The 25,783-nt window shown below is 46.5% G+C and overlaps 1 long non-coding RNA gene and 1 pseudogene across 4 annotated transcripts in view; both read left to right on the forward strand.

The window, feature by feature from the left end:
- LOC126952565 (uncharacterized) overlaps positions 1-25,783 on the forward strand; it is a 55,196-nt gene that overhangs the window by 22,550 nt on the left and 6,863 nt on the right. Inside the window, exons 4-6 of one of the 4 annotated variants that reach the window (XR_007724952.1) lie at positions 10,042-10,196; positions 10,457-10,662; positions 12,269-20,256. This is a non-coding gene — a long non-coding RNA (uncharacterized LOC126952565). Of the gene's footprint in view, positions 1-10,041; positions 10,197-10,456; positions 20,257-25,783 lie in introns of those variants that run through there. The other 3 variants (XR_007724953.1, XR_007724951.1, XR_007724954.1) reach the window with 3 other exon arrangements.
- Positions 4,770-5,661, forward strand: LOC126952564 (small nuclear ribonucleoprotein E-like; annotated as a pseudogene).

Genomic DNA, 25,783 nt, shown 5'->3' on the forward strand with positions numbered 1-25,783 from the left:
GGGGTTACAGGTGTGAGACATCACGCCTGGCCCCCCAAAAATTAAAAATTAGCTGAGTGTGGTGCTGTGAGCCTGTAGTCCCACTTACTGGGGAGGCTGATGTGGGAGGATTTCTTGAGCCCTCAAGGCAGAGGCTACAGTGAGTTGAGATTGTGCCACTGCACTACAGCTTGGGTGACAGAGTGAGACTTTGTCTCAAACAAAACAAAACAAAACAAAACAGTCACCTTCTCAGTAAAGCAGTCACACAGCACTTAACTAACATGTTTCTCCCCTCTTAGTGTCCACTATCACACTTTCAGCTCTTAGAGAGGGGGCCTCAGCCATCGCTATGCCCCTGAACATATAGAACCTGCATGAGTACCGCTGTGGACCCTCATAAACGCTTCGTCCTACACATCCCAATCCCTCTCTCATTTGTGCCCCACCCACTGGTTGAGTTTGCATGTCATGGACAGAGCCCCCTTCTTCCTGATGGCCTTGCGGTGTGCCCTGCAGTGTGCCACTGCCCTGTCCTGTCTGGGATCTGTATGTGATGGACTGGTGTGCTTCTGTTTCTTCATGGGCCCCTTCTATGTCTCCCCTGACTTCTCTCCTGCTTAGGGCTCTCCTAGAGAGCAGCCATCTTGCTGGGAATAAACTGCGCACAGGTCAGACACGAGCCACAAGGGACCTGCCAATATCAACAGGTGTTCTGTGAAACGGACGCCTGGCCGTGGGTCACACATTTAAACATTAGGCTCTCTGCCAGGATAAAGAGGAACCCCATGAAAGACTCACTGTAAACATCCATGATGAAGTTCCCTGGAGCGCCTCAAGGACAGGGCTAAAGTTTGTGGCCACTCTCCTGAGAGAGACCACAAGACCAAATTAGAGTAAAACACAGCACTTACTGGCCAGGGTGTCAACAGTGAAGGGGGCAAACGCACCGCTAAAGAATAGCCTAAGGCTGAGAGTCCCGAAGGAAGAAGCACACTTCAAAGGGGGGCCGATTTGTGTCCACCAGAATACATGTACTAAAGTCCTACTGAGAAGGTAACCTTATTTGGAAGTGAAGCCATTACGGATATAATTAATTAAGTTAGGATAAGGTCATGTGGGAACAGGGTGTGCCCCTAATCCAGTATGACTCGTGTCCCTTATGGAAGAAGGAAATGTGGACACAGACATGCACACAGGGAGAAGAACACCATGTGCAGATGAAGGCAATGATCGGGATGTTTCTACAAGCCAAGCAATGCCAAAGATTGCCAGCAAAGCCCCAGAAGCAGGCGCGGAGTCTCTCTCCCAGCCCTCTGAAGGAACTAACGCTGCCCATACCTCCTCCATAGTCATGCGGCCTCCAGAACGGGAAGATAATACATTTTTGTTGTTTAAGCCGCCCAGTCCGTGGTACTTTGTTACACCAGCCCTGCGAAACAACTGCAGAAGCCTCCTTCCTCAAAACTGCTAGTCAGGCCTCACTGGGAAGGTGTAGCTGTTGCCCGATGGATGACAGATTCGTTTCCTGAACTGGCCCAGGTCAGAATTGGTCCAAGTTACAGGGCTGAGCTGGCAGGAAACAGCCACTGACTCTCTCAGGCTGGCAGAGGAAGCCTCCAAAAGCCTCCTGCAGGTACCCGTGGGCTGTGGCTGGTGGGCAGGAAAGGGCGACGTGGAACTCACTAAGAACTGTAGGGGGCCGGGCGCGGTGGCTCAAGCCTGTAATCCCAGCACTTTGGGAGGCCGAGACGGGTGGATCACGAGGTCAGGAGATCGAGACCATCCTGGATAACACGGTGAAACCCCGTCTCTACTAAGAAATACAAAAAAAAAAAAAAAACTAGCCGGGCGAGGTGGGGGCGCCTGTAGTCCCAGCTACTCGGGAGGCTGAGGCAGGAGAATGGCGTGAACCCGGGAGGCGGAGCTTGCAGTGAGCTGAGATCCGTCTCAAAAAAAAAAAAAAAAAAAAAAAAAAAAAAAAAAAAGAACTGTAGGGTGCCACTGAGGCTTGGTTGGGGGAGTACCGGTGGATGCCCACCTCCCATGTCACTGGTAGCTGTGCAGGAGGAGCAGTGAGAAATGAAAGGAAGCGTGCTGGGTGCTAGGAAGAGAAGCCCCTTCCTCCTGCATTGGTTCCCGCAGTGCCCTGTATGCACACGCAAAGGAGACACTCACAGTGCTCGACTTCAGGGCGGAGTAAGCGACAAACAGTCCATTTAGAGCAGAGGGGTAACAAATTTGTAGCCAGCTCACCCCTTCTTCCCTTCAATGTATTTAAAGAATATAAAATAGAATGTACGATTTTGAGAAGGATTTGTTTCCACCAAGGAAGTGGTCAAACAAGGGCTGGGGGGCCACATGGCAAAACTGTTCTCTGCGGGGTTTCTTCAGATTTTTGGGGGGCCCATGAGCTTCTTTGACTCTCTGGTGAAGCCTGTGTATCTTTTCTCAAAATAATGTTTTTAATATGCGTAATCTAAAATACATAGAATTAACAAAGAAACCAACAACATCAAAACAAAGTAATATAAATATTAAAAAAACAAAAACAAATTTGTGGCCAGGTGCTGTGGCTCACACCGGTAATCTCAGCAATTTGGGAAGCCACGGCAGGAGGATCACTTGAGGCCAGGAGTTTAAGACCATCCTTAACACCATCGCAAGACCCCGTCTCTACAAAAATTTTTTTAAAATTAGCCAGGCATGGTGTACACACCTGTAGTCCTAGCTGCTTGGGAGGCTGAGATGGGAGGATCACTTCAGCCCAGGAGTCTGAGGCTGCAGTGAGCTATGATTATGCCACTGTACTCCAGCCTGGGTGACAGAGTGAGACCCTGTCTCAAAAAAACAAAACAAAACAAAACAAACAAAAAGCAAAACCAAATTTGTGATATAGTTTGATGATTAATTCTATGTGTGAACTTTATGGCATCATGGAGAGCCCAGAGAGCTGGCTAAACATGATTTCTGGGTATATCTGTCAGGGTGTTTCCAGATGAGGTTAGAATTGAATGGTAGCCTCAGTAAAGCATTGTGGATGGGCATCAGCCAATCTGTTGAGGGACTGAATATAACAAAAAGTTGGAGGAAAGGGGAATTTGCTTGCTGTGCCTGACTGTTGAGCACAGACACCCGACTTCACCCCTCAGTGAAAACTTAACACCATTGGTCCTCTGGATCTCAGAACTGTACCACCAGGCTCCCCAGGTCTCGAGCTTGACGATGGCAGATGGTGGGACTTCTTGACTTCTATGATTGTGATAGATAATACCTTATTTTATCTATACACAGACACAGATCCACACACACAAATACACATGCACATATATATGTGTACAAGATAAAATTCCTAAGAAGGAAAGTAGCTTAAAGTTTAGACAGGGTTTCATTTTAATATTAAAGCATTTTGCGTGTTTTTTTTTTTTTTAAGTGGAGTCCTTATTTAATGGGAGGAATGGGCCCTCCTGCCTCACTGCTTCCACAGCCCCGGGATAGACTTCGCAGCCTATGGAATCATCACACCACACTGTCATTACCGCCTACATCGATAGTCCCTTCCCTAGAATGAGCTCCCAGGGAGCAAGAATTGGCATGCTGCGTCATGTCTACCCCACCAACCAGGGCAGCGCCATTTCCGTGCCGGGGCTCCACAGGTATTTGTTGGATGAAGAGGACACAACAAGAAAGTATGCCAGCACCTTTTTTTTTTTTTCCTTTTTTCATGAGGCTACCCCAAGGGAGAGTGGACTTGAGCAAAAAAGGAATGTGCAACCTGGGGACTTTAGGTCTGTGCTCCAGCCTGTGCCTGCCAGCCTTGGCCACTCTGCCCTAACTGCCAGTTCTGCCTTCTGGGACGTTGCTTTACATAAGCAGGATAGGGCAGGAATATAATATACACATACACATACATATATGTAATTATGTAATAGTTATGTATTATATAATATATAAATATGTATTATTATAATATATGTTATATCATATGTTATGTATTATATTATTATATCATATAATATAATTATAATATATAATTATATATGATGTAATAGATAAAGCAATTACTATATAATTAATTAATATATAATATTATTATATTTACATTGTATATCTTATAGATGCACATATGCATATAAAATATAAAATAGAACTATATTATAGGTAATATAAAATATAACTATATTATAGATATATAGGTAATATAAAATATAACTATATCATAGGTAATATAATTATTTATAACTTAAAAGTTTTATATACATATAAAATATGTGTATATATATGCATGTATGTATATATTATATATAATATATGTGTGTATATGTATATGTGCATATATGTATATACACATCTGTATATATAATATGCGTATATACATATATGTATATTATATATACATACACATATATTATACATACATATATCATATACATAATACAATATATAATATACATGCATATATAATATACATATGTTATACATGCATATAATATACCAAACATATATTATATATACAGATGTATATATAATATAATATATACAGATGTATATATTATATATGTATATTATATACATATGTATGCATATATACATCTGTATATATTATTTGTGTATATTATATACATACATTATATATACACATCTATATGTATATGTATATTATACAAACATGTATCATATGTATATTACATATACATATGTATATATTATATATGCATACATATGTATATGTTATATATGTATGCATATATACACAGATTGTATATATAATATATGCATATATATGCAATATGCATATATATCCACACATATTGTTCTGCCTCCTCTGGAGAGCTCTGACTAATACACAAGTGCTTCTTTATTACTGCACTGAAAACCAAGATCTAGCAGTGGATTCAATAGCTACATCTCTTCTAAGTAGTGATGAGTACAAATAACATCACCGACTATTTGTAGCCACTCTGAAGTGATATGAAAATATCTGTGTTTTGGACACTTCCACTTCCGGTTTATTTATTTATTTATTTTTGAGACAGAGTCTCACTCTGTTGCTCAGGTTGGAGTGCCATGGCGTGAGCTCAGCTCACTGCAGACTCTGCCTCCTGGGTTCAAACAATCCTCCCGCCTCAGCCTCCCAAGTAGCTGGGTAGCTGGGATTACAGGCGTGAACCATCACACTCAGTTATTTTTTTGTATTTGAGTACAGAGGGGGTTTTGCCATGTTGGCCAGGCTGGTCTTGAACTCCTAGCCTCAAGCCATCTGCCTGCCTCGGCCTCCCATAGTGCTGAGATGACAGGTGTGAGCCACCATGCCCAGTCCATTTTCGGTTCTTTATTCCAGAAGTTGCTGGCTGAGGTAGCGTGTGAGTGAGTGTGCTCTCTGTGGGAGTCCACCATGGCATACCATGGCCAGGGCCAGAAAGTGCAGAAGGTTGTGGTGCAGCCCATCAACCTCATCTTCAGATACTTACAAAATAGACCCCGGATTCAGGTGTGGGTCTACGAGCAAGTGAATATGTGGACAGGAAACTTTATCATTGGTTTTGATGAGTGTAAGAACCTTGTATTAGATGATGCAGAAGAGATTCATTCTAAAACAAAGTCAAGAAAACAACTTTGTTTGTGGGTCGGATTATGCTAAAAGGAGATACTATTACTCTGCTACAAAGTGTCTCCAACTAGAAGTGATCAATGAAGTGAGAAACTGTTGAGAAGGATACACTTTGTCTTTTAGATGTCCTTTGTCCAATATGAACATTTATTTGCATTGTTTTGATTACCCTTATGTCATTACAAGATGACAATAAATGCTGTAAGATTGTTTGAATTAAAGAAAGAAAGAAAGGAAAGAAAGAAAGAGAGAGAGAAAGAAAGAAAGAGAGGGGGAGGGAGGGAGGGAGGGGAAGAGAGAGAGAAAGAAAGAGAAAAAAAAAGAAGAAAGAAAGAAAGGAAAAAAAGAAATAAAGAAAGAGAGAGAAAGAAAGAAAGAGAGAGAGAAAGAAAGAAAGAGAGGGGGAGGGAGGGAGAAAGAAAGAGAAAAAAAGAAGAAAGAAAGAGGGGAGGGAGGGAGAAAGAAAGAGAAAGAAGAAAGAAAGAAAGAGAGGGGGGAGGGAGGGAGGGAGGAAGAAAAAGAAAAAGGAAGAAAGAAGGAAAGAAAAAGAAGAGAGGGGGAGGGAGGGAGGGAGAAAGAAAGAGAAAAAAAGAGAAAGAAAGAAAGAAAGAAAGAAGAAAAAGAAAAAGGAAGAGAAGAAAGAAAGAAAGAAAGAAAGAAAGGGGGGGGAGAGAGAAAGAAAGAAAGAAAGAAAGGGAAAAGAAAGAAAGAAAAAAGAGAAAGAAAGAAAGAAAGAAAGAAAGAAAAAGAAAGAAAGAAAGAAAGAAAGAAAGAAAGAAAGAAAGGAAGGAAGGAAGGAAGGAAGGAAGGAAGGAAGGAAGGAAGGAAGGAAGGAAGGAAGGAAGGAAGGAAAGGAAAGAAGGAAAGAAAGAAGAAAGAAAGAAAAAGAAAGAAAAAGAAAGAAAAGAAAGAAAAAGAAAGAAAGAACAAAAAGAAAGAGAAAGAAAGAAGGGAAGAAAGGAGGAAAGAAAGAAAGAAAATATCTGTGGTTTGTATGGGTGATTCACAGATAGTGCTAATACTGGCAATTGTTGCTTACATTCAGAATTTAAGAAAATGCTAAATTGCAGTCAGAAGTTAGTGGGAAGGGGAAAAAAATGATAAAATTCTTCTATTCACATTTGTGGACCCCTGAGTTAAGAATCCCTGTGCAAGAGGCAGTTCCAGCTCTAGCACTGAAGTCGATCAAGATTTCACCACATATCAGGCAGGTATTTTTGAGGTTCGCACCAGGGAAACTAATTACCTAAACACAAGTGTCAGCCATTTCTATGTCCTTTATATGCATCAAATATTGTTCAGGAAGCTTTAGGGGCCTCTCTGGATGACCCACTGAAAGGCCTCCCCTACTTCTCTTGTCTCTCCCCTGCCATAATTGCTGCCTCCTGCATGATGAAGCAAACAAAACACAAATGCATGTGGTCTGAAATGTGAGGAAGAGGAAAGTTCCTGGCTCCACAATGCTTGCTCACATGAAAACACAATCATGTACTTCATAATTCTTGGTGGGAGGGTCGTGTGGTTCTGCCCACGCCTTCGCCAAGTGAGTCAGTCAAAGAGGAAATGCTGTGTATTTGCATGGGTGGTGCTGGGCAGGAAAACTGACCCACTGACCACCGGTGAGGATAAAGACATGACTGACTTCCTTCACGGTGTTGCACAGCTTGCAAAGCAATGTCCCAGAAGGCAGAACTAGAAGTTAGGGCAGAGTGGCCAAGGCTGGCAGGCACAGGCTGGAGCACAGACCTGAAGTCCCCAGGCTACACATTCCTTTTTTGCTCAATTCCATTCTCCCTTGGGGTAGCCTCATGAAAAAAGGAAAAAAAAAAAAAAAAAGTGCTGGCATACTTTCTTGTTGTGTCCTCTTCATCCAACAAACACCTGTGGAGCCCTGGCATGGCAGAGGCGCTGCCCTGGTTGGTGGGGTAGAAATGATGCAGCATGCCAATTCTTGCTCCCTGGGAGCTCAGTCCAGGGAGGAGAACATCGACGTGGGCACTAATGACAGTGTGGTGTGATGACTCCATAAGCTGCGAAGTCTATCCCGGGGCTGTGGAAACAGGGAGGCAGGAGAGCCCATTCCTCCCGTTAAATAAGGACTCAACTTTTTAAAAAATGACATGCAAAATGCTTTAATATTAAAATGAAACCCTGTCTAAACTTTTGAGTTATTTTCCTTTTTAGGAATTTTATCTTGTACAGAAACATAACCAACAAATATTTAGCCAGGGGGAAAGAAAGGAGACACACAGAATGACTTGTCATCACCCTGGAGAAAGCACTCATTTCCACCACCTCTCACTTCCAAGACACCTTTTTGTCCAGCCCCACTCCCTGCCAAAGTCAATAAAAACACCAAGAAGTCAAAAAAATAAGGATAAAACAGTCTGTAAAATTCCATAAAGCAACTAAATTTGAAGACAAATTCTGGTTGCCATCCCTTTGAGAGGAGTGAGTGAGTTAGGATCTGGCGATGAATGAAGGAAATCGTGACAGGTCAGACTGAGACAGCACTCAGCACAGCCCCTGCCCGCATGGTTTAGCAAGTGCTAGAAGCAGGGCTGAGGCCAGTGCGGCTTAGCATTCTGCTCCCTGGGGAAATCAGGCTGAGAGAGATCGCAGGGCTCAGCGTCTGGGTGAAATGTGGAGATCTTTCCACTAATGTTGTTGGAGGGACAGCCTCTTATGTGTCTTCTCGAAGACCACCCATTGTTTTTCTGGGTGGAAAAACAGGAGAGGGAAGCTTGAGTTGATAACCTGGACACTAGCGCAAGTGGCCACCTGCATGGCAACCAAGTAATTAACACATTTCTGAGGGCAGCTTTGGGAAAGTAATGGGTGCCAGCAATGCCACCTCTCCTTTCTCTGCCAAATATGAGAGTAAATTAATTGTCCAATTTGTACATTTTTGGAAAGTGTTATGATAGAAACCAGTCCATCCATTCTCCACCATTGGGCATATATTTGGCCTCACCTGGCTGTGCCTGAAGAAAAAATTTGACTTCTTGGTTTGTGAAAATCATTCTTTACATACCTTTTGAAAAGATTCCCACAAGGAACACTATGCATTTTCTCCAATTTTGGAGGGGAAAAAATATCTGCAAGGAAAATCTGAGTATTTGTAACATCCTCCATGATCCGACCAGCGTGAACCCCTCATCAAACGTTCTTTTGTGGGCAACTCCCTTAAACCTCAAAGTCAGCAGGGGAGGAACCCTAGGGAGGGAGAATGGGAGGTCCCCGATGGCTCGGGCAACCACAGTCTCCATCTGTCTTAACGGTGCGGAGAATTACTACCACGGGCCTCCGCAAAGCCCAATTCCATACATTTGGAGCTGGGACTAACTAGGAAGTGTCTAGGTGCCAAAGTAAATGAGCTTCCTCCGTGGGGTGGTGCCAAGGCCCTGAATTTAGACCACAGCTGAAAGGGCCCTTGGAAAACTTGTGGAAAGCTCCCCTAGGAAGATGGAAGCAACACACACACTGTCTCTGTGTCCAGCACTGAAACTGCGCTGCAGATCACTTCAGGGTGTTGCAAGAGCTGCAGCTGTCTCATGTGGAGCCTTCGTCTGATCCCGAGGTGGACTCTGGCAGCCACTGGGTCCCTTGCAGATGTAGTAAACCATTCTGCAGAGACGAATTCAAACCAAGAGAAAGGACAGATAACTTGTTTTTGGTCTAAGCTTCAGGTCCCAGATCTGGGGCAACTGAGAATGTTGCCTCTTTATCCACCTTTCCTCCAAACCTACCATCTACCCACTGCTTCTTTTTTCTTCTCTTCAACTTTTAAGTCTAGGAGTACATGTGCAGGATGCGCCGTTTTGTTACATAGGTAAATGTGTGCCATGGCTATTTCCTGCACAGGTCGTCCATAACCTCGGTATTAAGCCCAGCATCCATTAGTTATTCTTCCTGATGCTCTTCCTTCCCACATTCCCCACTCTGACAGGCCTCAGTGTGTGTTCCTCCCCACCATGTGTCCATGTGTTCTCATCATTCAGCTCCCACTTATAAGCGAGAACATGTGGTGTTTGGTTTTCTGTTCCTGCATTAGTTTGCTGAGGATGATAACAGTTTCCAGCTCCATCCATGTCCCTGCAAAGGACATGATCGCATTCCTTTTTATGGCTGCATGGTATTCCATGGTGTATATGTATCATATTTTCTTTACTCAGTCTATCATTGGTGAGCTTTTGGGTGGATTCCACATCTTTTCTATTGTGAATAGTGCTGCCACGAACATAAGCATGTATCTTTATAGCAGAATGATTTATATTCCTTTGGGTATATGCTCAGTAATGGGATTGTTTGGTCAAATGGTATTTCTGCCTCTAGATCTTTGAGGAATTGCCACACTGTCTTCCACAATAGTCGAACTAACTTACACTCCCACCGATACCCACTGCTTCTAAAACAATCCCTTGAAATAGATTTTCACCTTGGCACATGAGATAGAAGCCAAGAGGAGGCTTACTGGAGCTGAGGACAGAAGCCATTTCTCTTACTGTCTCCTGTCTCTGAAGAGGAGGAGGAAGCAAAAGTTGAAAAACAACAGGAATGATGTCAGTGTCAAGACCAGCTGGTGCCACTGATGACCAGGCCTGAGGTTAAAAGATTAACCCCCCACTCTAACCACATGTACTCTCAATCTATCATGACCCTTTCACGTGGAACCCCTTAGAGTTGCAAGCCCTTAAAAGGGCCAGGAACTCTGCCTTTGGAGAGCTCGGCCCTTGAGACGAGAGTCTGCCAATGCTCCCCGTCGAATAAAAAAAAACCTCTTCCTTCTTTAATCTGGTATCTGAGGAGTTTTGTCTGTGGGGTTCCCTGACCGGGAAGCAAAGTGATTAACAGACAGCCCCTTAGGCTGCTTAGGCCTGCCCTGTGGAACATCCCTGCAGGGGACTGCAGCCAGCTTGAGTGACATGGATCCTGAGAGCCCTCCCGGGTAGGCAATTGCCCAGGTGGAACGCCTCGTCAGAGCAGTGCACAGCAGGCCCCCACGGAGGATCAAAGCAGTGGCTGAACACCGGGATGGAACTGGAACTTTAAGTCTGGACATCTGAAACTTGGTAAGACTGGTCTTTGGAACTTGCCCACTCCATTTGAGTGGAAGCGTGGCTTGATCACCCATGGCGTGCCTGTAATGGCACTTTGGGTTTTGACTCGACTTGAATTGCTTGATACTTTGGTTTTGGTTTTGACCTGGCTTGGATTTCTGGATACTCTGATTTTGGTTTTAATCCTGGCTTGGTGTAAACTGAAAAAGTGTGTGTGTGCCCTTTTTACCCGTTCTTTGTTCTGTGGTGTGCGTGTGGTGTGAGCATGGTGTTTTGTCTCAAGGAAACATGTGTCAGGCACAAAGTAAGCCCACTCTGCTAGGAACTATGTTGAAAACTTTTAAGAAGGGATTTAGTGGAGACTATGGGGTTACTATGACACCAGGAAAACTTAGAACTTTGTGTGAAATAGATTGGCTGACATTAGAAGTGGGTTGGCCATCAGAAGGAAGCCTGGACAGGTCTCTTGTTTCTAAGGTATGACACAAGGTAACTGGTAAGTCAGGACACTCAGACCAGTTCCCATACATAGACACTTGGTTACAGCTGGTGCCAGACCCCCCACAGTGGCTAAGAGGGCAGACAGCAGCAGTGCTAGTAGCAAAGGGACAGATAGCCAAGGAAGGATCCCGCTCCACTCACCAAGGGAAATCAACTCCTGAAGTTCTGTCGACCCAACATCAGAAGATCCATTGCAGGAGATGGCACCAGTGATCCCAGTGGTGCCCTCCCCTTACTGGGGAGAGAGGCTGCCCACTCTTGAGCCCACAGTGCTTGCGCCTGTGCAAGACAAACATATCCCTAGGTCACCCAGAGTAGACAAGAGAGGAGGTGAAGCCTCGGGAGAAACCTCTCCCTTGGCAGCTCGTTTACAACCCAAAACTGGGATACAAATGCCCCTGAGAGAGCAGCAGTATACTGGGATAGACGAGGGTGGTCACATGGTGGAGAGGCATGTTTTTGTGTACCAGCCCTTCACCTCTGCTGACCGTCTCAACTGGAAAAACAATACCCTGTCCTATACTAAAAAGCCACAAGCTCTAATTGATTTTCTCCAAACTATTATTCAGACCCACAACCCCACCTGGGCTGATTGCCATCAGTTGTTCATGTTCCTCTTTAACACAGATGAAAGGCGGAGAGTGCTCCAAGCAGCAACTAAGTGGCTAGAGGAACATGCACTGGCTGATTACCAAACCCCCAAGAGTATGTGAGGACCCAGTTACCAGGAACAGACCCCCAGTGGGACCCGAATGAAAGAGAGGATATGGAAAGCCTGAATTGATACAGGGAAGCTCTCTTGAAAGGATTAAAGAGGGGAGCCCAGAAGGCCAAAAATGTTAACAAGGTCCCAGAAGGCCAAAAATGTTAACAAGGTCTCTGAGATCATTCAGGGAAAAGAAGAAAGTCCAGCACAATTCTACAAGAGACTGTGTGAGGCCTATCGTATGTAAACTCCCGTTGATCCCGAAAGCCCTGAAAATCAGCACATGATCAACATGGCTTTAGTTAGTCAAAGCGCAGGAGACATTAGAAGAAAACTGCAGAAACAGGCTGGCTTTGCAGGGATGAATACATCACAGTTATTAGAAATAGCTAACCAGGTGTTTGTAAACAGGGATGCAGTAAGCCGTAAGGAAAACCACAAAAAGAATGGACATCAGGCCTGGCGAAACGCTGACCTGTTAGCTGCAGTAATCAGAGGGGTCCCCCCAAAGAGGTAAGGGAAGGGGGGCCCTGGGAAAGAAACTCAGCCTGGCTATCAGAGTTTGCAGCATAACCAGTGTGCTTATTGTAAAGAAATAGGACATTGGAAGAACAAATGCCCTCAGCTAAAAGGAAAACAAGGTGACTCAGAGCAGGAGGCCCCAGACAAGGAGGAAGGGGCCCTGCTCAACTGGGCAAAAGGGTTATTGGACTGAGGGGGACCGGGATCAAGTGCCCCCAAAGAGCCTATGGTCTGGATGACAGTTGGGAGTAAAGACATGATTTTCTTGTAGATACCGGTGCTGAACATTCGGTAGTAACCACCCTAGTCACCCCCTTATCCAAAAAGACTATTGACATAATCGGAGCCACGGGGGTTTCAGCAAAGCAAGCTTTCTGCTTGCCCCAGATTTGTACTGTAGGAGGACATAAAGTGATTCATCAGTTTTTGTACATGCCTGACTGTCACTTGCCCTTGTTGGGAAGGGACTTGCTTAGGAAGCTGAGAACCACTATCTCTTTTACAGAGCACAGCTCTTTTGCTGCTAAAGTTACCTGGGACATGAGTCATTACGACCCTTATGGTCCCCCAAGAGGAGGAATGGAGACTTTTCTTAGCTGAGCCAGGCTAAGAGATAAGACCAGCTCTGGCCAAGCAGTGGCCAAGAGTGTGGGCGGAAGACAACCCTCCAGGGTTGGCAGTCAACTAAACCCCTGTACTTATAGAAGTTAAGCCTGGGGCCCAGCCAGTTAGGCAAAAATAGTACCCGGTCCCCAGAGAAGCTCTTGAAGGTATCCAGGTCCATCTCAAGCACCTAAGAACCTTTGGAATTATAGTTCCTTGTCAGTCTCCATGGAACACTCCCCTCCTGCCTGTTCCCAAGCCAGGGACCAAGGACTACAGGCCGGTACAGGATTTGTGCTTGGTTGACCAAGCTACCGTGACTTCACATCCAACAGTACCTAACCCGTACACATTGTTGGGGTTGCTGCCAGCTGAGGACAGCTGGTTCACCTGCTTGGACCTGAAAGACGCTTTCTTTAGCATCAGATTAGCCCCTGAGAGCTAGAAGCTGTTCGCCTTTCAGTGGGAAGATCCTGAGTCAGGTGTCATACTCAGTACACTTGGACCTGGCTTCCCCAAGGATTCAAGAACTCCCCCCACCATCTTCAGGGAGGCATTGGCTTGAGACCTCCAGAAGTTTCCCACCAGAGACCTAGGCTGCATGTTGCTCCAGTACGTTGATGACCTTCTGCTGGGACACCCCAAGGCAGTCGGGTGCGCCAAGGGAACGGATGCCTTACTTCAGCACCTGGAGGACTGTAGGTATAAGGTGTCCAGAAAAAAGCTCAGATCTGCTGACGGCAGGTACACTACTTGGGATTTACTATCCGACAGAGGTAGTGCAACCTGGGATCAGAAAGACAGCAGGTCATTTGCAATCTACCAGAGCCTAAGAGCAGAAGGCAGGTGAGAGAATTCTTAGGAGCTGTGGGGTTTGCAGACTGTGGATCCCAAACTTTACAGTATTAGCCAAGCCTTTGTATGGGGTCACAAAGGTGGGTGGGGGACTGGGAACCTTTTGAATGGGGATCCCAACAACAGCCAGCCTTTCGTGAGTTAAAGGAAAAACTTCTGTCAGTCCCAGCCCTGGGGCTACCCGATCTGACAAAGCCTTTTACATTGTATGTGTCAGAGAGAGAAAGGATGGCAGTTGGAGTTTTAACCCAAACTGTGGGGCCCTGGCCAAGGCCGGTGGCCTACCTCTCTGAACAACTAGATGGGGTTTCCAAAGGATGGCCCCCATGATGGAGGGCCTTGGCAGCAACTGCCCTGCTAGTACAAGAAGCAGATAAGCTGACTCTTGGGCAAAACCTGAAGATAAAGGCCCCCATGCTGTGCTGACTTTAATGAATACTAAAGGACATCATTGGCTAATGAATGCTAGACTCACCAAGTACCAAAGTTTGCTCTGTGAAAATTCCTGTATAACCATTGAAGTTTGTAACACCCTGAACTCTGCCACCTTGCTCCCAGTATCAGAGAGCCCTGTCGAGTATGACTGTATAGCAGTGTTGGACTCAGTATACTCTAGCAGACCTGACACCTGGGACCAGCCTTGGGCGTCAGTAGACTGGGAACTATACATGGATGGGAGCAGCTTCATCAACCCACAAGGAAAGAGATGTGCAGGGTATGCAGTGGTAACCCTGGACACTGTTGGTGAAGCCAGATCATTGCCCCAGGGCACTTCAGCCCAGAAAGCTGAACTCATTGCTTTAATTCGGGCCTTAGAACTCAGTGAAGGTAAGACTGTAAACATTTACACTGATTCTTGGTATGCCTTTTTAACCCTTCAAGTGCATGGAGCATTATATAAAGAAAAGGGCCTATTGAACTCTGGAGGAAAGGACATAAAATATCAACAAGAAATCTTGCAATTATTAGAAGCAGTATGGAAACCCCACAAGGTGGCAGTTATGCATTGCAGAGGACATCAGTGAGCGTCCACCTTGGTGGGTTTGGGGAATTCCCACGCTGACTCAGAGGCTCGAAAAGCAGCATCTGCCCCCTTCCGGGCATCAGTCACAGCCCCCCTGCTCCCTCAAGCACCTGATCTTGTACCTGCTTATTCTAAAGAAGAAAAGGACTTTCTCCAGGCAGAGGGGGGACAAGTGATGGAGGAAGGATGGATTTGGTTACCAGATGGGAGAGTAGCTGTGCTACAGCTGCTAGGAGCCGCAGTTGTACTGGCTGTGCATCAAACCACCCATCTATGTCAGGAGTCACTTGAAAAGTCGTTAGGGCTGGTATTTCTACATCTCGCATTTGTCAGCCCTTGCCAAAACAGTGTTTTGGTGTTACCTGTGGTGTGTTACCTGCCGACAGCATAATGCGAGGCAAGGTCCAGCACTTCCGCCCGGCATACAAGCTTATGGAGCAGCCCCCTTTGAAGATCTCCAGGTGGACTTAACAGAGATGCCAAAGTGTGGAGGTAACAAGTATTTATTAGTTCTTGTGTGTACCTGCTCTGGGTGGGTGGAAGCTTATCCAACATGAACTGAGAAAGCTCGTAAAGTAACCCATGTGCTTCTTTGAGATCTTATTCCTAGATTTGGACTGCCCTTACAAATCGGCTCAGATAATGGGCCTGCGTTTGTGGGTGACTTGGTACAGAAGACGGCAAAGGTATTGGGGATCACATGGAAACTGCATGCTGCCTACTGGCCTCAGAGTTCCGGAAAGGTGGAGCGCATGAATTGGACTATCAAAAATAGTTTAGGGAAAATATGTCAGGAAACAGGATTAAAATGGATACAGGCTCTCCCTATGGTATTATTTAAAATTAGATGTACCCCTTCTAAACGAACAGGATATTCCCCTTATGAAATATTGTATCATAGACCCCCTCCTATATTATGGGGACTTCCAGGCACTCCCCGAGAGTTAGGTGAAATTGAGTTACAGTGACAGCCACAGACTTTAGGAAAAATTACACAAACAATCTCAACCTGGGTAAATGAGAGATGCACTGTTAGCTTATTCTCCCTAGTTCACTCTTTCTCCCCAGGTGATCGAGTGTGGATAAAGGACTGGAATGTAGCCTCTTTGTGCCCATGGTGGAAAGGACCCCAGACTGTCATCCTGACCACTCCCACCACTGTGAAGGTAGAGGGAATCCCAGCCTGAATCCACCACAGCCGTGTAAAACCTGCAGTGCCTGAAACCTGGGAGGCAAGACCAAGCCTGGACAACCCTTGCAGAGTGTCTGAAGAAGACAAGCCGTGCTCCAGTCACACCCAGAAGCTGACTGGTCCACGCATGGCTGAAGCATGAGGAAGCTCATTGTGGGACTCATTTTTCTTAAATTTTGGACTTATACAGTAAGGACTTCAACTGACCCTCCTCAGACTGAGATAGGGCAAAAAGTTGAAACAGTCTTTTTGTTTAAAAGAAACTTGTGTGTATAATGCCACCCAGTACAAGGTATGCAGCCCAGGAAGTGACCAGACTGATGTGTGCTATAACCCATTAGAACTACTTGATCCCCGTTGGAAAACAGGAGAGTATGTAACTCTAGGAATCAATGGAACTGGACTGGCAGGAAGACCTGAGTAGTGAAGATGAGAGTGAGAACTCACACTAGTGAGTGAGGTTCTCAAAGAGGGGAATGAGGAGAGAAGCCAATTCTCTTACTGTCTCCTGTCTCTGAAGAGGAGGAGGAAGTAAAAGTTGAAAAACAACAGGAAGTCAGTGGCAAGACCAGCTGGTGCCATTGATGACCAGGCCTGAGGTTAAAAGATTAACCCCCAACTCTAACCACCTGTGCTCTCAATCTATCACGACCCTTTCATGTGGAACCCCTTAGAGTTGCAAGCCCTTAAAAGGGCCAGGAACTCTGTCTTCGGAGAGCTCAGCTCTTGAGATGCAAGTCTGCCAATGCTCCTAGCCAAATTAAAAAAAAAAAAAACAACCTCTTCCTTCTTTAATCCAGTGCCTGAGAAGTTTTGTCTGCAGCTCATCCTGCTATAGAGCTAGAAGAGGACTGGAATTAGCCAATGGGGAAGTGGGTGAAATGAATCTCAGAAGAGCCATTCCAGAGGACAAAGGGACAGTGAGGTCCCATCTTCTGATGTGCCCTAATGACCTTGGTGTGGAAACCCCAAACCCTATCGCTCCACCTGTCAAGAAGAGAGACAGGTCAGCCTCCCGGCTGCCTCAGCTGTCCAGGGCCTGCTCTGGTGCCTACATAGTCTTCAGAGAAAGAGGACTTGTCTTCCCAAGGGAAACATTCCCAGGTCTGCCATCCCAGGCAACTGCATGAGACAGATGTATCCAGGCTATGATGGAAGGGAGGGAAGAGGCCAGGACCAGTGTAAAGTCCCTAACTTCCCCTGCACTGCTTCGCTGAGTTCTGACCAGAGTTCCTACTGTGGGGGGAGCTTGAACCCTTTCCAAGTTTAGAGCCTGAACTCTAACCAGCCTGGCTAAGCAGGACTTGAAGAAGCTGCCAAATGAAAAAGATCTGCCAGTTCTCTGTCTAGGTGGATACCCAGTCAGCCTGGTGTAGTTTTGGGGGTCCCTCTCCCCCGCCCCGGGGACATTGTTGGTCAGGCGGATCAAAGAGTTTAGTTATTTTCAGAGATGGGACAAAGTGGAAGCTCTCAGCATTCTCTTACCTCTATGAGAGGACCCTTAGACTAATGACATATTTAGTTAAATAGGAGTAGGTATGAGAGATAGCAAAATGTCCTCCAACAGAATTTCAGCCAATCTGTGTCACTTCCAAATGTGGTTTTACATTGATTTGTTAGGAATTGATGGTTTACGAAAAGGCAAAGGAAGAAATGAGATGCTTTGCAGGTTTAAACTGCTGGATGGGACCCCCTCCTCTGGGACCATCTATGATTCTGAAACCCAATGCCTTAGCTAAGGGCGTTCTGGGCTGTCAGGAAGGGGTGGTGTTGACTGGTGTTACTTGAGTCTTGTTGAAGGACGCTTGACTTCAGATGGTAAAATTCAGAGAGGCAGAGAAAGAAGAATGTGGGGAGGACTCTAGGATGGGAAGAAAATTCAAGCACGGATGAAATAGGAGTCACCATGCGATATTCAGGAGACATTGAAGGGACAGGGCACATCTGGTTGGGATGGGGCATGGCTGCACCATGGAGGGCCTTGAATGCTCCTTTCGGGATGAATTGTTACTTACTGAAGGACCCTGTGGTAAATAAGAGGTTTTTCTCTATGCGGAGGCCCTAGAGCCAGGGGAATCCATGTTCAGCTAGATCATTGAGTTCCGAATCTTTCCTCTCCAAAATCCCTGTTAGCTCCACACATTCCAAAGCTCTGAAATGAGACAGTTACAGAATCTTTCTCTCCCTTTCCCTGCCTTGACTACTGCCAATCAGGGCAGGGGTTCTTGCAAATATTTTATAATTGCAGGAGGAAAACGGTGCCCTGGCTCCAAAGTGGCATTGAGGACCCAAGCTATGTCTAGTTTCTGATTTTCCTCCCTGGTGGGTGGGCTTGTGTCATTGATGTGGTCCCACATCAATGGGTGCTGCCCCACCCTCATCTTCACTGCTGCCTGGGAGGCATCAGGAGAGTCTTCTATAACTGAGGAAAATATCACCCTTCACCTGTGCCTCATTGGATACAACTGGGTCCTGTGGCCACTGCTGGCTGCAAGGGAAGCTGGCAAATGGGACTCGGAAGGGAGGGGCCAATGCTGCTGGGACTGGTTTGAGCCAATTACGATTCATGCCCTGGGACTGAAAATAATAAGGTCAAACAAAGCAGAGATTCTGCGATCAGACAGCAGAGGGGAGGCTTTTGGAGAAAGGTCAGTGGGGCAGGCAGGTCTTTTCCCAGCACCCGCTATTTGCACAAATAATGACAATGAGGCTGAACAGTGAAAGGACCAGCCTAGGGTCACAGAGCAAGCATAACTCCAGAGCACAGCACCTCCAGACTGGGCGCTGTCTTTTCTCCTGGGATCCCAGCACAGTGGACCAAGTGCTGGTGGCTCAATGTAAATTTCAAGGCCCCAGGAACTCCTTCACTGAAGATACTACAGTTTTTAACCCTTACTATGCATCAGAATAACCTGGGGAACTTGCAAAAACTCATGAATGTCCAGACTTCATTCCTTGAAGTTCAGATTCAATTGGTCTGTAGTAGGTCCCAGGCAGCCTCCTTTGCAAAGCTTTCCAGGTATAATGGTGTTCTACTCTCCCCAGTTATTCAATGAAACACAAACTTAGGTGTTTCTATGAAGCTGGATGAGATCAAAGCCCCAAATCAGTTGACTTTAAGTAAGGGAGAGTATCCTAGGCCAGCAGTCCCCAACCGTTTTGGCACCGGTCACCAGTTTCATGCAAGACAATTTTTCCATAGATAGGGTAGGGTGTGGGGGGATGGTTTCAGGATGATTAAAGCATGTTTCATTTATTGTCCATCTTTCTATTATTATTACATACTCACCATAATGCAGAATCAGTGGGATCCCTGAGCTTGTCCTCCTGCAACTAGATGGTCCCTCCTGGGGGTGATGGGAGGCAGCGACAGATCATCAGGAATTAGATTCTCATACAGAGTATGAAGCCTAGATCCCTCGCATGTGTAGTTCACAGTGGGGTTTGCATTCCTGTGAGAATCCAATGCCATTGATCTGACAGGCAATCAGATCCTAACAGTCTGTGGCCCAGGGGCTGGGGACCCCTGTCCTAGACAATCTAGATGGGCCTGATTCAATGCATCAGAAGGCCTTAGAAGCAAAGCTGGGGCATCCTTGATGAAGAATAAATGTCATGATGGACAGCAGCATCAGCTGGTGTCCACGAGTTCCAGCCTGTCCTTCCTGATGATCAGCCTGCCCTATGGATTTCAGACTTGCCTCGTCACACCTCGTAATTAAGCCAATTCTATGCAATAAATCTCAAATTATACATCTCTCACTGCTTCTGCTGAGAACCAGGGAATTATTCAGTAGTTGTTAAGCCAAAAGGCATCAGAATAAAATAACCCAAGGTCAAATCTCATCTCCTCCCTGCGACCGCCGTGGCTGCAGTTCCCTCAGCTATAAAGTGGGAATCTCGGTGCTCAGCGCACAGGCATCCTGTGAAGGGTAACTGCTCTCAGGCGTGTTTACATTCACTACACATCGGGACTGAGTGGTGTCCGCTGCTCTTATACTGCTGGCCTCTTCTGGGCCATGAGCAAATAAATGTTCAGACAAAAAATGCGCCTGGTGTTCCCTCACATTGCTTGACATCTAAAGTTTAGGGTCTTGGAGTGACCTAATCCGGCTTCCCCCAGCTTGCTCCTGCGGTAGGCAAGAGGGCGCCTGCGCACACAGACACGCGGACGCTGCACCCCAGCAGGTGCAGGACACCGAGGCGGCCACCCAGCTCTGGTCATGAAAGCAGCCAGGAGTTCCATCGGCCACCCATCACGACTCTCCTGGGAGTTTTAATAGGGGTTTTGGTTACCCCTATTAAAGCAGCAGGTCTCACTGCTCACCTGGTGAGTCGTGGCGGTCCCGCCGGTCCTGCCGCCGCCGCACTCAGTTTCCGGGCTGCTGCTCGGCGCCGCGCGGCGTGGACGCTCTCCTCCCGGAGACTCCCGCGCCTCCCACCCGCGCCTCCCGGAGGGCCAGCTCTGCCTCCAGCCTGGCGAAGCAGTGCCCTCTGGCGGCCGCGCACTGCAGCAGCGGCTTGCTCTGCAGGCCGAAACCTGAAGCCGGTTCTGGGCTCTGATTTCCTCCTAAGCTACTACTGTTTTTTGACTTGGAAATCCATAGGAAATCCAAAATTGTATGTTTTTCTTTTTCTGTGTGAAAGAATTTTTGTATTTTCCACCGACAAGAAATTAGATGTTTCTATTCCTGGTAGTGAACAATGTGAGGCTGGATACATTTACCACCTGCACATGTGAAGGCGACCCGACATTAAAAGTAGGGTTAACTCCGTGTTGATTTCGGTGACAAGGTACACGTGCATAAAACCACCCTCCTCATTTCCACAACTTCCAGTCCTGAGAACTGGTCATTCCAGCAGGTTTAAGGTAAGAATCTGTGGATCAAAGTTAAGCCTTGGATGGGCAGAGAGGAGCTGCCTCTTTGTCTATTAACCCTGTCACTAGCCCTCTGCCTATGGACCTCAGCCCCTCGTGTCACCCCTCTGGGTCTCCGTCTCCTAACCTAGGAAAGAAGAGGATTAAAATAGAGCCTCTTCAGCTTTCGCATTTAGGATCCAAGGGCTACCCATTCAGGGATAGTCATTCATTCAGCAAATACCATGTCAAGTGCAGGGGGTTCAGATTCACCAGGGAGCAAACCTGTGCATTCCTAGATCTTAAATTGTAACAAGGGAGAAAGGTAATAAGCAATAAACCTGAAGATGACACAGTGTGTTAGAAGGTGAGAATGAACGCCAGGTGGAAACCGGCACAGATGTGGGACTGGAGAGTGGTCGCCCAGGGAAAGGCTGAGGGAGGGGGCAGGTTCAGGTGACGGAATCAGGCCAGGACTCTGAAAAGTGTCCTTGGAGCAAAGACCTGTAGGAGACGGACATGAGAAAACCATATGATCTTTCTGAAGAAAGATCTTTCTGCCTTCCAGGCAGAGGGAAGCGTGCAGAGGCTCGAGGTGAGAACGGTCTGATAAACTTGCGGATCAAGGAGAAAGCCTGCGTGGCTGAATCAGAGTGCCTGAAGAGTAGCGATGCCTGGCAAGGCTAGGAGGTCACAAGAGATGGCTACACAGAACCTGCTGGGCCACTGCAAAGGATTTGCCCTTGACTCTGAAAGAAACGGGGCCATTGGAGGTTTTGAGCAAAGGAGCGGCACAATCTGCCTGATGTTTTCAGAGGGTCTGTCTTAGCCTGCTCTGGCTGCCACACTTCACAAAATGCCACAGACTGGATAACTTACACAATAAACATTTTCTCACCACTCTGGAGGCTAGAAAGTCCAAGGAAGTCCAGTGAAGAGGCCGGGAACTGTGACTAACGCCTGTAACCCCAGCACTTTGGGAGGCTGAGGTGGGTGGATCACTAGGTCAGGAGTTCGAGACCAGCCTGGCCAATACAGTGAAACCCCATCTCTACTAAAAATACAAAAATTAGCTGGGTGTGGTGGCATGTGCCTGTAGTCCCAGCTACTCCGGAGGCTGAGGCAGGAAAATTGCTTGAACCCAGGAGGTGGAGGTCGCAGTGAGCCGAGATCACACCACTGTACTCCAGCCTGGCGACAGAGCGAGACTCCATCTGAAGAAAAAAGAAAGTCCGGTGAGGGTCCTCTCTCTGGCTTGCTCATGGCTGGCCACCTGCCCACTGTGCCTTCACATGGTAGAGAAAGACAGCAAGGCCTGGTGGCTTCTTCCTCTTCCCATAAGGGCATTAATCCCATCATGCGGCTCCAGCTGTGTAACCTCATCCAAATCTAATAATCTCCTAAAGGCCCCACCTCCAAATACCATCACACTGGAGATTGGGGCTTCAACATATGAATCTGGGGGAGATTCAAGTGTTCAGCCCTTAACAAGGTCACCCAGGCTACTGTATGAGCTAGATCACAAGGGCTGGCGGAGATGGGGGCAGGAAGAGCGGGAAACCACAGCGAGCATCGAGGAGAGGGTGGTGGCTGTGGCTTGGGCTGCTATGGTAGCAGTGGAGACGGTGAGGAATAGTCAGATTCTGGACAGACTTTGAAAGCAGAGACCACAGGATTTCCTGGCAGGTTGAATGCAGAATGTGAAAGAAAAAAGAAGTAAAGGATGTTTAAATCTGAACGAAGTAACTGGAAGCCGTTATTGAGAGGGGAAATTGACAAGGGTGGGGCAGAGGTCTGCAGGGGGGCCAGACATTTCATTTGGGACATGTTGATAAAGTTTAAGACATCTATTTGTGACGAGAGAGAAGTGAATGTGCAAAGTTCAGGAGATTCAGGGGAGACTTGTTGCTGGAGACAATTATCATCCTATAAAAACGTGGGTTCTAGAGTCAGGTGGATTTGTGTTCAAATATCTGTCGTGTTACTTACTGGCTACGTCAGCCTGAAACAAAGTCTTAGCTTCTTTGAACCTTGTTATTCAATATTTATTTTTTCAGCTCCTCCTGTGTCAGGCACTGTACCGGGTGCTGGGATTGAAAAAATAGGCAAAGCAAAGTCCCTGTGCTCATGGACTCTACACTGGTCAAACAGGGATGAGAATAAATGTCCACTTAGTGTTTATTGAATGAATAAAGTGTATAAATTGCCTCAGGCACTCAGTATAGTGATTTGCCCGGTAAATAGCTGATCTCACCACTCTTTCCTTGCTTTCTACCCATTGGAGGACAATTTGTGTTGCATACTTGGACTGGCCAGTAAAGGTCTAGGGGACATTTTGGGTGTCAGCCTTCCAGTGCCACAGAAACTATAGAACTGACTCCCCAAGACCAGAAGGTGGTCCCGAATACCAGAAATTATAGAATCATATGTTGCCTGCACAGCAGAATACAGCCTCTGATTTTTTTCCTTTGGAATTATTCTGGAGACCAGATACTAAACCCAGCTCAGGGACACTGCAACAATGACCAAAACTGAGCTGGTGCTTGAGGATGCACAGGTAGTCTAACAAGCAAATAGCTGGGGCAGCATCTTACCATGAGGGTTGTTCTCACTGCAATCAGCATCCTCTGAGACAGAAGTGCTACATTTCTTCTTAAGTGACAGATTTCCAGGATTGCTTCTTTTATTCTAAACTAACTCTTGGAGATGAAAAGTCAACCACAAAGAGGAGATCACCAAGGGCAAGAAGAGGCCCTGGGATGGATGTCTGAGGCCCCTGAACATTCAAAGGGTGGCCAGAGAAAGAGGCTGCCAAGGGTGCTGAGAGGCAGTGGCTGTTGAGATGGGAGAGGGCAAGAGCGGAGCAGGGATGATCGAGAATTGGACGTGGGAGCAAAGCGCAGCCCCATGCAACGCTGCAGAGGAGACAAGCAAGTGGAAGCTGGGGAGGCCGCACTGGATTTAGCCATGTTGATTCCGTTCATGGCCTTAGTTACAGCCAGGGAGCAGTGGGCTGAGGAATATATGGAGGATAAGGAAGAAGAGACAATGGACAGAAATATCATTTAAGATATTTGGCTGTGAAAAGCAAGAGACTGGATTATCTAGACAAGGCAAATGTGAGTTCGAGAGATAATTTTTCAAAGGAAAGAACGGTGAACACTGTTCTAGCCCGGCAAGCGTTGTGCTCTGCTTGGAGAAGGATAGGGACACATGACGGGAAAGTGGTGCCAGGAACAACTTGAGATGTGGGGAGGGCAGTCTTCCCCAAGGGAGAGTGCAAATATCAAAATAGAGGACTATGGGCTGGCCTGGAGAGCACAGCACCACCTGCCGCAAGCATGTTCCAGGGGAAGGTACAGAGAAGCGAGGGAGTGAATGAGGGGCTGGGAGTCCCAAGACAGCATCCTGAGCTCAAGTAGGGTTAGGTGAATGGAGAAACACCTCCTTGGTCACGGCAGGAGCCACGAGGAACGATGAGAAGAGGATGCCGGGGAGTTTGCAAGCGAGGCCCAGTGGATGATTTCCATTGTTCTATGAAGTGGGAAGAGACTCAGTCAGGCTGAGGTGGATCAGGAGTTTGGAGACACAGAGGATATTCATTAATTATTTCCTTGTTATTTCCAAGACTTTTGTTATTTCCAAGACTTCCTAATCAAGTCTGATGCTTAGCACGTGGCACACTGTTATCTACACAACCACCTCCTCTGGCCCTCTCTCTCCCCAAGCCGAATCCATCCTCCCTCTAGTTCCCACAACCCTTTGTACACGTCTCTTTTATGGCTCCAACCATATTCATTATCCAAGTTTTGGGGAAAGGCCATTGAGGATGAATGCGGATGGTGGTAAAATCCAACCAGATTAGTCTTAACTGCTGTAGCTCTCACACAAGTACCCTGGGATCCTTCCAGATTGAATTCAAACTCAGTTTGGTTAGGGTCTTCTGGGGTTTTTGTTACAGTGTGCAGAAGGTGACAGCTTAATACCCTTTTCAGAGCATTCTTCTTTGAGGTCATGTGAGAGGGCACTGTATTGGGAATTGTAATATTTCCAAATAATGGTGCCCATGGTTCTCTGATGAGTGGTCCAGACCTAGACCTGAATGAGCATTCATCTTCTCGTCCTCTCTCCCTCCTCCCTTTCTCTCTCTCACAGACACAGACACACTCACACACACTCTAAGTTCTGGGAAGTGCAGTGTACATAGTTTGCTCTGAGAGGGTCCTCGTGGCTAAGAGTAAAGACAGTCAGCATTCTAAGGGTTCCAAAATGAATTGTGTGGTTGAACAATGACAACCAACGCCCTTCTCTTTTCTTCTTTCCCTAATCAAATTAATGTTCTTTATAAGCAAATACATCACAGATACCTACATACGCAGAGAGGTTACAGGAAACATCAAGACTCTGGCAAGGGTTTCCTAGGAATCACAAGAAAAAGAGCATCTTCTTTGAAATATTGACTCTTAGGATTTAGCGGAGGATTAGGTTTATGGTTAGTTCTTTAAAATGATGCAGCAGAGTCAGGTGAACACTCACTCCTAGAAGACATGAAATATCCCCGTTCACAAAATGGGTTAGAGGAGTTGTGAGTAAGATGATTTAAAATTGGGCCAGGCGGGGTAGCTCATGCTTGTAATCCCAGCACTTTGGGAGGCCAAGGCAGGTGGATCACCTGAGGTCGGGAGTTCGAGACCAGCCTGACCAACGTGGAGAAACCCCCGTCTCTACTAAAAATACAAAAAAAAAAAAAAAAAAAAAATTAGCTGGGTGTGGTGGTGCACGCCTGTAATCCCAGCCACTCGGGAGGCTGAGGCAGAAGAATCGCTTGAACCCGGGAGGTGGAGGTTGCAGTGAGCTGAGATCACGCCACTG

The sequence above is a fragment of the Macaca thibetana genome, chromosome 4 (assembly GCF_024542745.1).
Source record: "Macaca thibetana thibetana isolate TM-01 chromosome 4, ASM2454274v1, whole genome shotgun sequence".
Classification (NCBI taxonomy): Eukaryota; Metazoa; Chordata; class Mammalia; order Primates; family Cercopithecidae; genus Macaca; species Macaca thibetana.